Source organism: Triturus cristatus, chromosome 8, assembly GCF_964204655.1.
Source record: "Triturus cristatus chromosome 8, aTriCri1.1, whole genome shotgun sequence".
Classification (NCBI taxonomy): domain Eukaryota; kingdom Metazoa; phylum Chordata; class Amphibia; order Caudata; family Salamandridae; genus Triturus; species Triturus cristatus.
Genome location: NC_140591.1, coordinates 53,698,623 through 53,714,128, shown reverse-complemented (window position 1 = coordinate 53,714,128; position 15,506 = coordinate 53,698,623). Strand labels below are relative to the sequence as shown.

At 38.9% G+C, this 15,506-nt stretch overlaps 6 non-coding genes across 6 annotated transcripts; all 6 read left to right on the top strand.

Moving 5' to 3' along the window:
* The first annotated feature begins 2,350 nt into the window (after window positions 1-2,350).
* Window positions 2,351-2,423, top strand: TRNAF-GAA (transfer RNA phenylalanine (anticodon GAA)). Its single transcript has one exon. It is a non-coding gene; the product is annotated as a tRNA-Phe (tRNA).
* Window positions 2,424-3,519: 1,096 nt separating this feature from the next.
* On the top strand, window positions 3,520-3,592 carry TRNAF-GAA (transfer RNA phenylalanine (anticodon GAA)). Its single transcript has one exon. It is a non-coding gene; the product is annotated as a tRNA-Phe (tRNA).
* Window positions 3,593-6,435: 2,843 nt separating this feature from the next.
* On the top strand, window positions 6,436-6,508 carry TRNAF-GAA (transfer RNA phenylalanine (anticodon GAA)). The gene has a single exon. It is a non-coding gene; the product is annotated as a tRNA-Phe (tRNA).
* A 1,662-nt stretch (window positions 6,509-8,170) lies between these two features.
* On the top strand, window positions 8,171-8,243 carry TRNAF-GAA (transfer RNA phenylalanine (anticodon GAA)). Its single transcript has one exon. It is a non-coding gene; the product is annotated as a tRNA-Phe (tRNA).
* A 2,254-nt stretch (window positions 8,244-10,497) lies between these two features.
* On the top strand, window positions 10,498-10,570 carry TRNAF-GAA (transfer RNA phenylalanine (anticodon GAA)). The gene has a single exon. It is a non-coding gene; the product is annotated as a tRNA-Phe (tRNA).
* A 1,096-nt stretch (window positions 10,571-11,666) lies between these two features.
* TRNAF-GAA (transfer RNA phenylalanine (anticodon GAA)) lies at window positions 11,667-11,739 on the top strand. Its single transcript has one exon. It is a non-coding gene; the product is annotated as a tRNA-Phe (tRNA).
* Window positions 11,740-15,506: the final 3,767 nt, after the last annotated feature.

The following is a 15,506-nucleotide window of genomic DNA, read 5'->3' as shown; positions in this document are numbered from 1 at the left end:
AGGTCATCTGACTACTAACAGTTTTGTATAAGGGGAACTCGAGGCTGATGCAGGCAAAGCTTTACTTTCAATTAAAGGAAGAATTGGCAAATAAAGCAGGTAAAGTTGAATACAAGAGAGGTGGAAGCAAGTTTGACAGAAAGACAGAATGTAAAAAATATGTTGAAATGGTTGTCTTATCGATCAGCTTGATAAAAGGTTTTGATCATTATAAACAACGTCAATATGAGTTGACTCCAAATAGCATTTGTGGCATGCAAAGCAGAAGTTCAAAATGTGCCTAAACCCGGGATTGAACCAGGGACCTTTAGATCTTCAGTCTACTGCTCTCCCAACTGAGCTATTTCATCCAGCTGGCAATTTTGGCTTTCTGTTGTATTTTTTATAATTGTTAAAGAAAAATGCAGAACCTGGTCACTCTATCTGCATGTGCAGTTATGTGTTAAATTGTCCAGTATTATTCAGTAGCTAAATTGGTCTGATGGGTGAATTTCCTTTTGAGGAGCCAAGTTAGTTAGATGATGTTTGTAAACTATGAATGGACTTATACTCAGAAACACAGACCTATATGGCGAGGGTCGGCAAGCTAGGTCATCTGACTACTAACAGTTTTGTATAAGGGGAACTGGAGGCTGATGCAGGCAAAGCTTTACTTTCAATTAAAGGAAGAATTGGGAAATAAAGGAGGCAAAGTTGAATACAAGAGAGGTGGAAGCAAGTTTGAAAGAAAGACAGAAAGTAAATAATATGTTGAATTAATTGTATTGTCGATTATCTTGATAAAAGGTTTTGATCATTATAAACAAAGTCAATATGAGATGACTCAAAATAGTCTCTTGTATTCAACTTTGCCTCCTTTATTTCCCAATTCTTCCTTTAATTGAAAGTAAAGCTTTGCCTGCATCTGCCTCCAGTTCCCCTTATACAAAACTGTTAGTAGTCAGATGACCTAGCTTGCCGACCCTCGCCATATAGGTCTGTGTTTCTGAGTATAAGTCCATTCATAGTTTACAAACATCATCTAACTAACTTGGCTCCTAAAAAGGAAATTCACCCATCAGACCAATTTAGCTACTGAATAATACTGGACAATTTAACACATAACTGCACATGCAGATAGAGTGACCAGGTTCTGCATTTTTCTTTAACAATTATAAAAAATACAACAGAAAGCCAAAATTGCCAGCTGGATGAAATAGCTCAGTCGGGAGAGCAGTAGACTGAAGATCTAAAGGTCCCTGGTTCAATCCCGGGTTTAGGCACATTTTGAACTTCTGCTTTGCATGCCACAAATGCTATTTGGAGTCAACTCATATTGACGTTGTTTATAATGATCAAAACCTTTTATCAAGCTGATCGATAAGACAACCATTTCAACATATTTTTTACATTCTGTCTTTCTGTCAAACTTGCTTCCACCTCTCTTGTATTCAACTTTACCTGCTTTATTTGCCAATTCTTCCTTTAATTGAAAGTAAAGCTTTGCCTGCATCAGCCTCGAGTTCCCCTTATACAAAACTGTTAGTAGTCAGATGACCTAGTTTGCCTACCCTCGCCATATAGGTCTGTGTGTCTGAGTATAAGTCCATTCATAGTTTACAAACATCTTCTAACTAACTTGGCTCCTAAAAAGGAAATTCACCCATCAGACCAATTTAGCTGCTGAATAATATTGGACAATTTAACACATAACTGCACATGCAGATAGAATGACCAGGGTCTGCATTTATCTTTAACAATTATCAAAAATACAACAGAAAGCCAAAATGGCCAGCTGGATGAAATAGCTCAGTTGGGAGAGTGTTAGATTGAAAATCTAAAAGTCCCTTGTTCAATGCTGGGTTTCGGAAAAGTCTGAGAGGTTTCTTGCTTCTCACAAAATATTTCTTGGTATCAGCTCAAGTTTTTCTTTCTTTATTTATCAAAATATTTGATCAACTGATCGACAACATGATCAATTCAACATAGAATTGTCTTTCTGTCCTCCTTCTAAATTTGCTTCCACCTCTCTTGCATTCAGCTTCGACTACAAATGTTTCCTATTTCATGCTTTTTTGTAAAGTAAACTCTTGTCTGCATCAGCTTCCACTTCTCCTTGAACACAGATTTCAGTATTCAGATGACATAGCTTACCTACTCAGGCCAAATACCTCTGTGTAATATGGTGCTAGTCCATTCAGAGTAAAAAACAAAAGCTACCTAACCTGGATCCGAAAAATGCTATTTACCTATTGCACCCGTTAAGTGATGAATGATACAGGACATCTTAAAACATAGCTCTAGCATGAGGTTGAGCATCTATTTTCTTGGGAAGTTTAAAAGAAAGGATGAAGACCCAAACTACCAGCAGGCCGAAATAGCTCAGTTGGGAGAGCGTTAGACTGAAGATCTAAAGGTCCCTGGTTCAATCCCGGGTTTCGGCACAATTTCAACTTCTGCTTTTCATGTCACAAAAGCTGTTTGGAGTTAAATCAACGCTCTTCTTTATCAAAACCTTTTATCAATCTGATCAACAACACAATCAATTCAACATATTATTTACTTTCCGTCTTCCTTTCAAACTTGCTAACACCTCTCTTGTATTCAACTATGCCTCATTTATTTGCAACTTCTTGCTTTATTTTAAAGTAAAGCTTTGCCTGCATCAGCCTCCAATTCCCCTTATACAAAACTGTCAGTAGTCAGATGACATAGCTTGTACACCCTGGCCATATAGGTCTGTGTTTCAGAGTATAAGTCAATTCAGAGTTTAGAAAAAAAAATTCTACCTACCTTGTCCCCTAAAAAGGATATTCACTCATCAGACCAAGTTACCTGCTGAATGATACTGGACACTTTAACACATAACTATAAACGAAAATAGAATGACCAGGTTCTGTATGTATCGTCTACAATTATTAATAATACATCAGGAGGCCACAGGGACTTGTTGGCTGAAATATCTCAGTTGGGAGATCGTTAGACTGAAGAGCTTAAGGTACCTGATTCAATCCTGACTTTCAGCACAGTGCGAGGGGATCCTACATTCTTGCAAAATATTTCTTGAAATCAGCTCTAGTTTTTTTTTCTTTATTTCTCAAAATATTTTATCAACTGATCAACAACATGATAACTTCAACAAAAAGTTGTCTTTCTGTCCTCCTTCTAAACTTGCTTCCACCTCTCTTGCCATCAACTTTGATGACGAATTTATCCCATTTTATACTTTTTTCAAAGTAAACTCTTGTCTGCATCAGCTTTCACTTCTCCTTGAACAAAGTTGTCAGTATTGAGATGACATAGCTTACCTACTCAGGCCACATACGTCTGTGTAATACAGTGCTGGTCCACTCAGAGTTTTAAAAGAAAAACGACCTAACATTTATCCCAAAAACGCTACTCACCCATTTCACCAGTTAGCTGCTGAACAATGCAGGACACATTAAAACACAGCTCTAACCTCAGATTGAAAATCCAGGTTCTGCATCTCTGTTCTGGGATTGTTCAAAAAAAGAGGCTGAATACTATAGCTGCTGGCAGGCCGAAATAGCTCAGTTGGGAGAGTGTTAGACTGAAGATCTAAAGGTCCCTGGTTCGATCCCGGGTTTCGGCACATTTTGAACTTCTGCTTTGCATGCCACAAAGACTATTTTGAGTCAACTCATATTGACTTTGTTTATAATGATCAAAACCTTTTATCAAGATAATCGACAATACAATTAATTCAACATATTATTTACTTTCTGTCTTTCTTTCAAACTTGCTTCCACCTCTCTTGTATTCAACTTTGCCTCCTTTATTTCCCAATTCTTCCTTTAATTGAAAGTAAAGCTTTGCCTGCATCAGCCTCCAGTTCCCCTTATACAAAACTGTTAGTAGTCAGATGACCTAGCTTGCCGACCCTCGCCATATAGGTCTGTGTTTCTGAGTATAAGTCCATTCATAGTTTACAAACATCATCTAACTAACTTGGCTCCTAAAAAGGAAATTCACCCATCAGACCAATTTAGCTACTGAATAATACTGGACAATTTAACACATAACTGCACATGCAGATAGAGTGACCAGGTTCTGCATTTATCTTTAACAATTATAAAAAATACAACAGAAAGCCAAAATTGCCAGCTGGATGAAATAGCTCAGTTGGGAGAGCAGTAGACTGAAGATCTAAAGGTCCCTGGTTCAATCCCGGGTTTAGGCACATTTTGAACTTATGCTTTGCATGCCACAAATGCTATTTGGAGTCAACTCATATTGACGTTGTTTATAATGATCAAAACCTTTTATCAAGCTGATCGAAAAGACAACCATTTCAACATATTTTTTACATTCTGTCTTTCTGTCAAACTTGCTTCCACCTCTCTTGTATTCAAATTTACCTGCTTTATTTGCCAATTCTTCCTTTAATTGAAAGTAAAGCTTTGCCTGCATCAGCCTCGAGTTCCCCTTATACAAAACTGTTAGTAGTCAGATGACCTAGTTTGCCTACCCTCGCCACATAGGTCTGTGTGTCTGAGTATAAGTCCATTCATAGTTTACAAACATCTTCTAACTAACTTGGCTCCTAAAAAGGAAATTCACCCATCAGACCAATTTAGCTGCTGAATAACATTGGACAATTTAACACATAACTGCACATGCAGATAGAATGACCAGGGTCTGCATTTATCTTTAACAATTATCAAAAATACAACAGAAAGCCAAAATGGCCAGCTGGATGAAATAGCTGAGTTGGGAGAGTGTTAGATTGAAAATCTAAAAGTCCCTTGTTCAATGCTGGGTTTCGGAAAAGTCTGAGAGGTTTCTTGCTTCTCACAAAATATTTCTTGGTATCAGCTCAAGTTTTTCTTTCTTTATTTATCAAAATATTTGATCAACTGATCGACAACATGATCAATTCAACATAGAATTGTCTTTCTGTCCTCCTTCTAAATTTGCTTCCACCTCTCTTGCATTCAGCTTCGACTACAAATGTTTCCTATTTCATGCTTTTTTGTAAAGTAAACTCTTGTCTGCATCAGCTTCCACTTCTCCTTGAACACAGATTTCAGTATTCAGATGACATAGCTTACCTACTCAGGCCAAATACCTCTGTGTAATATGGTGCTAGTCCATTCAGAGTAAAACAAAAAGCTACCTAACCTGGATCCGAAAAATGCTATTTACCTATTGCACCCGTTAACTGATGAATGATACAGGACATCTTAAAACATAGCTCTAGCATGAGGATGAGCATCTATTTTCTTGGGAAGTTTAAAAGAAAGGATGAAGACCCAAACTACCAGCAGGCTGAAATAGCTCAGTTGGGAGAGCGTTAGAGTGAAGATCTAAAGGTCCCTGGTTCCATCCCGGGTTTCGGCACAATTTCAACTTCTGCTTTTCATGTCACAAAAGCTGTTTGGAGTTAAATCAACGCTCTTCTTTATCAAAACCTTTCATCAATCTGATCAACAACACAATCAATTCAACATATTATTTACTTTCTGTCTTCCTTTCAAACTTGCTTCCACCTCTCTTGTATTCAACTATGCCTCATTTATTTGAAACTTCTTGCTTTATTTTAAAGTAAAGCTTTGCCTGCATCAGCCTCCAATTCCCCTTATACAAAACTGTCAGTAGTCAGATGACATAGCTTGTACACCCTGGCCATATAGGTCTGTGTTTCAGAGTATAAGTCAATTCAGAGTTTAGAAAAAAAATTCTACCTACCTTTTCCCCTAAAAAGATTATTCACACATCAGACCAAGTTACCTGCTGAATGATACTGGACACTTTAACACATAACTATAAACGAAAATAGAATGACCAGGTTCTGTATGTATCGTCTACAATTATTAATAATACATCAGGAGGCCACAGGCACTTGTTGGCTGAAATATCTCAGTTGGGAGATCGTTAGACTGAAGAGCTTAAGGTACCTGATTCAATCCTGACTTTCAGCACAGTGCGAGGGGATCCTACATTCTTGCAAAATATTTCTTGAAATCAGCTCTAGTTTTTTTTTCTTTATTTCTCAAAATATTTTATCAACTGATCAACAACATGATAACTTCAACAAAAAGTTGTCTTTCTGTCCTCCTTCTAAACTTGCTTCCACCTCTCTTGCCATCAGCTTTGATGACGAATTTATCCCATTTTATACTTTTTTCAAAGTAAACTCTTGTCTGCATCAGCTTTCACTTCTCCTTGAACAAAGTTGTCAGTATTGAGATGACATAGCTTACCTACTCAGGCGACATACGTCTGTGTAATACAGTGCTGGTCCACTCAGAGTTTTAAAAGAAAAACGACCTAACATTTATCCCAAAAACGCTACTCACCCATTTCACCAGTTAGCTGCTGAACAATGCAGGACACATTAAAACACAGCTCTAACCTCAGATTGAAAATCCAGGTTCTGCATCTCTGTTCTGGGATTGTTCAAAAAAAGAGGCTGAATACTATAGCTGCTGGCAGGCCGAAATAGCTCAGTTGGGAGAGCGTTAGACTGAAGATCTAAAGGTCCCTGGTTCGATCCCGGGTTTCGGCACATTTTGAACTTCTGCTTTGCATGCCACAAAGACTATTTTGAGTCAACTCATATTGACTTTGTTTATAATGATCAAAACCTTTTATCAAGATAATCGACAATACAATTAATTCAACATATTATTTACTTTGTCTTTCCTTCAAACTTGCTTCCACCTCTCTTGTATTCAACTTTGCCTCCTTTATTTCCCCATTCTTCCTTTAATTGAAAGTAAAGCTTTGCCTGCATCAGCCTCCAGTTCCTCTTATACAAAACTGTTAGTAGTCAGATGACCTAGCTTGCCGACCCTCGCCATATAGGTCTGTGTTTCTGAGTATAAGTCCATTCATAGTTTACAAACATCATCTAACTAACTTGGCTCCTAAAAAGGAAATTCACCCATCAGACCAATTTAGCTACTGAATAATACTGGACAATTTAACACATAACTGCACATGCAGATAGAGTGACCAGGTTCTGCATTTATCTTTAACAATTATAAAAAATACAACAGAAAGCCAAAGTTGCCAGCTGGATGAAATAGCTCAGTTGGGAGAGCAGTAGACTGAAGATCTAAAGATCCCGGGTTTAGGCACATTTTGAACTTCTGCTTTGCATGCCACAAATGCTATTTGGAGTCAACTCATATTGACGTTGTTTATAATGATCAAAACCTTTTATCAAGCGGATCGATAAGACAACCATTTCAACATATTTTTTACATTCTGTCTTTCTGTCAAACTTGCTTCCACCTCTCTTGTATTCAACTTTACCTGCTTTATTTGCCAATTCTTCCTTTAATTGAAAGTAAAGCTTTGCCTGCATCAGCCTCGAGTTCCCCTTATACAAAACTGTTAGTAGTCAGATGACCTAGTTTGCCTACCCTCGCCATATAGGTCTGTGTGTCTGAGTATAAGTCCATTCATAGTTTACAAACATCTTCTAACTAACTTGGCTCCTAAAAAGGAAATTCACCCATCAGACCAATTTAGCTGCTGAATAATATTGGACAATTTAACACATAACTGCACATGCAGATAGAATGACCAGGGTCTGCATTTATCTTTAACAATTATCAAAAATACAACAGAAAGCCAAAATGGCCAGCTGGATGAAATAGCTGAGTTGGGAGAGTGTTAGATTGAAAATCTAAAAGTCCCTTGTTCAATGCTGGGTTTCGGAAAAGTCTGAGAGGTTTCTTGCTTCTCACAAAATATTTCTTGGTATCAGCTCAAGTTTTTCTTTCTTTATTTATCAAAATATTTGATCAACTGATCGACAACATGATCAATTCAACATAGAATCCTCTTTCTGTCCTCCTTCTAAATTTGCTTCCACCTCTCTTGCATTCAGCTTCGACTACAAATGTTTCCTATTTCATGCTTTTTTGTAAAGTAAACTCTTGTCTGCATCAGCTTCCACTTCTCCTTGAACACAGATTTCAGTATTCAGATGACATAGCTTACCTACTCAGGCCAAATACCTCTGTGTAATATGGTGCTAGTCCATTCAGAGTAAAAAACAAAAGCTACCTAACCTGGTTCCGAAAAATGCTATTTACCTATTGCACCCGTTAACTGATGAATGATACAGGACATCTTAAAACATAGCTCTAGCATGAGGTTGAGCATCTATTTTCTTGGGAAGTTTAAAAGAAAGGATGAAGACCCAAACTTCCAGCAGGCCGAAATAGCTCAGTTGGGAGAGCGTTAGACTGAAGATCTAAAGGTCCCTGGTTCAATCCCGGGTTTCGGCACAATTTCAACTTCTGCTTTTCATGTCACAAAAGCTGTTTGGAGTTAAATCAACGCTCTTCTTTATCAAAACCTTTTATCAATCTGATCAACAACACAATCAATTCAACATATTATTTACTTTCTGTCTTCCTTTCAAACTTGCTTCCACCTCTCTTGTATTCAACTATGCCTCATTTATTTGCAACTTCTTGCTTTATTTTAAAGTAAAGCTTTGCCTGCATCAGCCTCCAATTCCCCTTATACAAAACTGTCAGTAGTCAGATGACATAGCTTGTACACCCTGGCCATATAGGTCTGTGTTTCAGAGTATAAGTCAATTCAGAGTTTAGAAAAAAAAATTCTACCTACCTTGTCCCCTAAAAAGGATATTCACTCATCAGACCAAGTTACCTGCTGAATGATACTGGACACTTTAACACATAACTATAAACAAAAATAGAATGACCAGGTTCTGTATGTATCGTCTACAATTATTAATAATACATCAGGAGGCCACAGGGACTTGTTGGCTGAAATATCTCAGTTGGGAGATCGTTAGACTGAAGAGCTTAAGGTACCTGATTCAATCCTGACTTTCAGCACAGTGCGAGGGGATCCTACATTCTTGCAAAATATTTCTTGAAATCAGCTCTAGTTTTTTTTTCTTTATTTCTCAAAATATTTTATCAACTGATCAACAACATGATAACTTCAACAAAAAGTTGTCTTTCTGTCCTCCTTCTAAACTTGCTTCCACCTCTCTTGCCATCAACTTTGATGACGAATTTATCCCATTTTATACTTTTTTCAAAGTAAACTCTTGTCTGCATCAGCTTTCACTTCTCCTTGAACAAAGTTGTCAGTATTGAGATGATATAGCTTACCTACTCAGGCGACATACGTCTGTGTAATACAGTGCTGGTCCACTCAGAGTTTTAAAAGAAAAACGACCTAACATTTATCCCAAAAACGCTACTCACCCATTTCACCAGTTAGCTGCTGAACAATGCAGGACACATTAAAACACAGCTCTAACCTCAGATTGAAAATCCAGGTTCTGCATCTCTGTTCTGGGATTGTTAAAAAAGAGGCTGAATACTATAGCTGCTGGCAGGCCGAAATATCTCAGTTGGGAGAGTGTTAGACTGAAGATCTAAAGGTCCCTGGTTCAATCCCGGGTTTAGGCACATTTTGAACTTCTGCTTTGCATGCCACAAATGCTATTTGGAGTCAACTCATATTGACGTTGTTTATAATGATCAAAACCTTTTATCAAGCTGATCGATAAGACAACCATTTCAACATATTTTTTACATTCTGTCTTTCTGTCAAACTTGCTTCCACCTCTCTTGTATTCAACTTTACCTGCTTTATTTGCCAATTCTTCCTTTAATTGAAAGTAAAGCTTTGCCTACATCAGCCTCGAGTTCCCCTTATACAAAACTGTTAGTAGTCAGATGACCTAGTTTGCCTACCCTCGCCATATAGGTCTGTGTGTCTGAGTATAAGTCCATTCATAGTTTACAAACATCTTCTAACTAACTTGGCTCCTAAAAAGGAAATTCACCCATCAGACCAATTTAGCTGCTGAATAATATTGGACAATTTAACACATAACTGCACATGCAGATAGAATGACCAGGGTCTGCATTTATCTTTAACAATTATCAAAAATACAACAGAAAGCCAAAATGGCCAGCTGGATGAAATAGCTGAGTTGGGAGAGTGTTAGATTGAAAATCTAAAAGTCCCTTGTTCAATGCTGGGTTTCGGAAAAGTCTGAGAGGTTTCTTGCTTCTCACAAAATATTTCTTGGTATCAGCTCAAGTTTTTCTTTCTTTATTTATCAAAATATTTGATCAACTGATCGACAACAGGATCAATTCAACATAGAATTGTCTTTCTGTCCTCCTTCTAAATTTGCTTCCACCTCTCTTGCATTCAGCTTCGACTACAAATGTTTCCTATTTCATGCTTTTTTGTAAAGTAAACTCTTGTCTGCATCAGCTTCCACTTCTCCTTGAACACAGATTTCAGTATTCAGATGACATAGCTTACCTACTCAGGCCAAATACCTCTGTGTAATATGGTGCTAGTCCATTCAGAGTAAAAAAAAAAGCTACCTAACCTGGATCCGAAAAATGCTATTTACCTATTGCACCTGTTAACTGATGAATGATACAGGACATCTTAAAACATAGCTCTAGCATGAGGATGAGCATCTATTTTTTTGGGAAGTTTAAAAGAAAGGATGAAGACCCAAACTACCAGCAGGCCGAAATAGCTCAGTTGGGAGAGCGTTAGACTGAAGATCTAAAGGTCCCTGGTTCAATCCCGGGTTTCGGCACAATTTCAACTTCTGCTTTTCATGTCACAAAAGCTGTTTGGAGTTAAATCAACGCTCTTCTTTATCAAAACCTTTTATCAATCTGATCAACAACACAATCAATTCAACATATTATTTACTTTCTGTCTTCCTTTCAAACTTGCTTCCACCTCTCTTGTATTCAACTATGCCTCATTTATTTGAAACTTCTTGCTTTATTTTAAAGTAAAGCTTTGTCTGCATCAGCCTCCAATTCCCCTTATACAAAACTGTCAGTAGTCAGATGACATAGCTTGTACACCCTGGCCATATAGGTCTGTGTTTCAGAGTATAAGTCAATTCAGAGTTTAGAAAAAAAATTCTACCTACATTGTCCCCTAAAAAGGATATTCACTCATCAGACCAAGTTACCTGCTGAATGATACTGGACACTTTAACACATAACTATAAACGAAAATAGAATGACCAGGTTCTGTATGTATCGTCTACAATTATTAATAATACATCAGGAGGCCACAGGGACTTGTTGGCTGAAATATCTCAGTTGGGAGATCGTTAGACTGAAGAGCTTAAGGTACCTGATTCAATCCTGACTTTCAGCACAGTGCGAGGGGATCCTACATTCTTGCAAAATATTTCTTGAAATCAGCTCTAGGTTTTTTTTTCTTTATTTCTCAAAATATTTTATCAACTGATCAACAACATGATAACTTCAACAAAAAGTTGTCTTTCTGTCCTCCTTCTAAACTTGCTTCCACCTCTCTTGCCATCAGCTTTGATGACGAATTTATCCCATTTTATACTTTTTTCAAAGCAAACTCTTGTCTGCATCAGCTTTCACTTCTCCTTGAACAAAGTTGTCAGTATTGAGATGACATAGCTTACCTACTCAGGCGACATACGTCTGTGTAATACAGTGCTGGTCCACTTAGAGTTTTAAAAGAAAAACGACCTAACATTTATCCCAAAAACGCTACTCACCCATTTCACCAGTTAGCTGCTGAACAATGCAGGACACATTAAAACACAGCTCTAACCTCAGATTGAAAATCCAGGTTCTGCATCTCTGTTCTGGGATTGTTCAAAAAAAGAGGCTGAATACTATAGCTGCTGGCAGGCCGAAATAGCTCAGTTGGGAGAGCGTTAGACTGAAGATCTAAAGGTCCCTGGTTCGATCCCGGGTTTCGGCACATTTTGAACTTCTGCTTTGCATGCCACAAAGACTATTTTGAATCAACTCATATTGACTTTGTTTATAATGATCAAAACCTTTTATCAAGATAATCGACAATACAATTAATTCAACATATTATTTACTTTCTGTCTTTCTTTCAAACTTGCTTCCACCTCTCTTGTATTCAACTTTGCCTCCTTTATTTCCCAATTCTTCCTTTAATTGAAAGTAAAGCTTTGCCTGCATCAGCCTCCAGTTCCCCTTATACAAAACTGTTAGTAGTCAGATGACCTAGCTTGCCGACCCTCGCCATATAGGTCTGTGTTTCTGAGTATAAGTCCATTCATAGTTTACAAACATCATCTAACTAACTTGGCTCCTCAAAAGGAAATTCACCCATCAGACCAATTTAGCTACTGAATAATACTGGACAATTTAACACATAACTGCACATGCAGATAGAGTGACCAGGTTCTGCATTTTTCTTTAACAATTATAAAAAATACAACAGAAAGCCAAAATTGCCAGCTGGATGAAATAGCTCAGTTGGGAGAGCAGTAGACTGAAGATCTAAAGGTCCCTGGTTCAATCCCGGGTTTAGGCACATTTTGAACTTCTGCTTTGCATGCCACAAATGCTATTTGGAGTCAACTCATATTGACGTTGTTTATAATGATCAAAACCTTTTATCAAGCTGATCGATAAGACAACCATTTCAACATATTTTTTACATTCTGTCTTTCTGTCAAACTTGCTTCCACCTCTCTTGTATTCAACTTTACCTGCTTTATTTGCCAATTCTTCCTTTAATTGAAAGTAAAGCTTTGCCTGCATCAGCCTCGAGTTCCCCTTATACAAAACTGTTAGTAGTCAGATGACCTAGTTTGCCTACCCTCGCCATATAGGTCTGTGTGTCTGAGTATAAGTCCATTCATAGTTTACAAACATCTTCTAACTAACTTGGCTCCTAAAAAGGAAATTCACCCATCAGACCAATTTAGCTGCTGAATAATATTGGACAATTTAACACATAACTGCACATGCAGATAGAATGACCAGGGTCTGCATTTATCTTTAACAATTATCAAAAATACAACAGAAAGCCAAAATGGCCAGCTGGATGAAATAGCTCAGTTGGGAGAGTGTTAGATTGAAAATCTAAAAGTCCCTTGTTCAATGCTGGGTTTCGGAAAAGTCTGAGAGGTTTCTTGCTTCTCACAAAATATTTCTTGGTATCAGCTCAAGTTTTTCTTTCTTTATTTATCAAAATATTTGATCAACTGATCGACAACATGATCAATTCAACATAGAATTGTCTTTCTGTCCTCCTTCTAAATTTGCTTCCACCTCTCTTGCATTCAGCTTCGACTACAAATGTTTCCTATTTCATGCTTTTTTGTAAAGTAAACTCTTGTCTGCATCAGCTTCCACTTCTCCTTGAACACAGATTTCAGTATTCAGATGACATAGCTTACCTACTCAGGCCAAATACCTCTGTGTAATATGGTGCTAGTCCATTCAGAGTAAAAAACAAAAGCTACCTAACCTGGATCCGAAAAATGCTATTTACCTATTGCACCCGTGTTCTGCTTGGGTTTTCGGATCACATAGAACCCGCTCATCAGAGCCTCACTAACCCAGCCAGAACGTTACCCCCTCCCTAGAGCCTATTTACAATAGGTAACCACATATATCTACCACCTAAGGACAGGGAATTCCTACTCATACATACCAAGACCTCTTACAATCGGCGGCCTCGCGATCCCATACGGATCCAGACCTCTCTACTCAGACGGCAGTCTCAGCACAAGTGGCAGCCTCGCGATCCCATACGAATCCAGACCTCTCTACCCAGACGGCAGTCTCAGCACAATCGGCGGCCTCGCGATCCCATACGAATCCAGACCTCTCTACCCAGACGGCAGTCTCAGCACAATCGGCGGCCTCGCGATCCCATACGAATCCAGACCTCTCTACCCAGACGGCAGTCTCAGCACAAGTGGCGGCCTCGCGATCCCATACGGATCCAGACCTCTCTGCCCATACGACAGTATCAGCACAATCGGCGGCCTCGCGATCCCATACGGATCCAGACCTCTCTACCCAGACGGCAGTCTCAGCACAAGTGGCGGCCTCGCGATCCCATACGAATCCAGACCTCTCTACCCAGACGGCAGTCTCAGCATAAGTGGCGGCCTCGCGATCCCATACGAATCCAGACCTCTCTGCCCATACGACAGTATCAGCACAATCGGCGGCCTCGCGATCCCATACGGATCCAGACCTCTCTACCCAGACGGCAGTCTCAGCACAAGTGGCGGCCTCGCGATCCCATACGGATCCAGACCTCTCTGCCCATACGACAGTATCAGCACAATCGGCGGCCTCGCGATCCCATACGGATCCAGACCTCTCTACCCAGACGGCAGTCTCAGCACAAGTGGCGGCCTCGCGATCCCATACGAATCCAGACCTCTCTACCCAGACGGCAGTCTCAGCATAAGTGGCGGCCTCGCGATCCCATACGAATCCAGACCTCTCTGCCCATACGGCAGTCTCAGCACAAGTGGTTGTCTTATCGATCATTCAATTAAAGGAAGAATTGGCAAATAAAGCAGGTAAAGTTGAATACAAGAGAGGTGGAAGCAAGTTTGACAGAAAGACAGAATGTAAAAAATATGTTGAAATGGTTGTCTTATCGATCAGCTTGATAAAAGGTTTTGATCATTATAAACAACGTCAATATGAGTTGACTCCAAATAGCATTTGTGGCATGCAAAGCAGAAGTTCAAAATGTGCCTAAACCCGGGATTGAACCAGGGACCTTTAGATCTTCAGTCTAACACTCTCCCAACTGAGATATTTCGGCCTGCCAGCAGCTATAGTATTCAGCCTCTTTTTTTGAACAATCCCAGAACAGAGATGCAGAACCTGGATTTTCAATCTGAGGTTAGAGCTGTGTTTTAATGTGTCCTGCATTGTTCAGCAGCTAACTGGTGAAATGGGTGAGTAGCGTTTTTGGGATAAATGTTAGGTCGTTTTTCTTTTAAAACTCTGAGTGGACCAGCACTGTATTACACAGACGTATGTCGCCTGAGTAGGTAAGCTATATCATCTCAATACTGACAACTTTGTTCAAGGAGAAGTGAAAGCTGATGCAGACAAGAGTTTACTTTGAAAAAAGTATAAAATGGGATAAATTCGTCATCAAAGTTGATGGCAAGAGAGGTGGACTACTGACAGTTTTGTATAAGGGGAATTGGAGGCTGATGCAGGCAAAGCTTTACTTTAAAATAAAGCAAGAAGTTGCAAATAAATGAGGCATAGTTGAATACAAGAGAGGTGGAAGCAAGTTTGAAAGGAAGACAGAAAGTAAATAATATGTTGAATTGATTGTGTTGTTGATCAGATTGATAAAAGGTTTTGATAAAGAAGAGCGTTGATTTAACTCCAAACAGCTTTTGTGACATGAAAAGCAGAAGTTGAAATTGTGCCGAAACCCGGGATTGAACCAGGGACCTTTAGATCTTCAGTCTAACGCTCTCCCAACTGAGCTATTTCAGCCTGCTGGTAGTTTGGGTCTTCATCCTTTCTTTTAAACTTCCCAAGAAAATAGATGTTCAACCTCATGCTAGAGCTATGTTTTAAGATGTCCTGTATCATTCATCAGTTAACGGGTGCAATAGGTAAATAGCATTTTTCGGATCCAGGTTAGGTAGCTTTTGTTTTTTACTCTGAATGGACTAGCACCATATTACACAGAGGTATTTGGCCTGAGTAGGT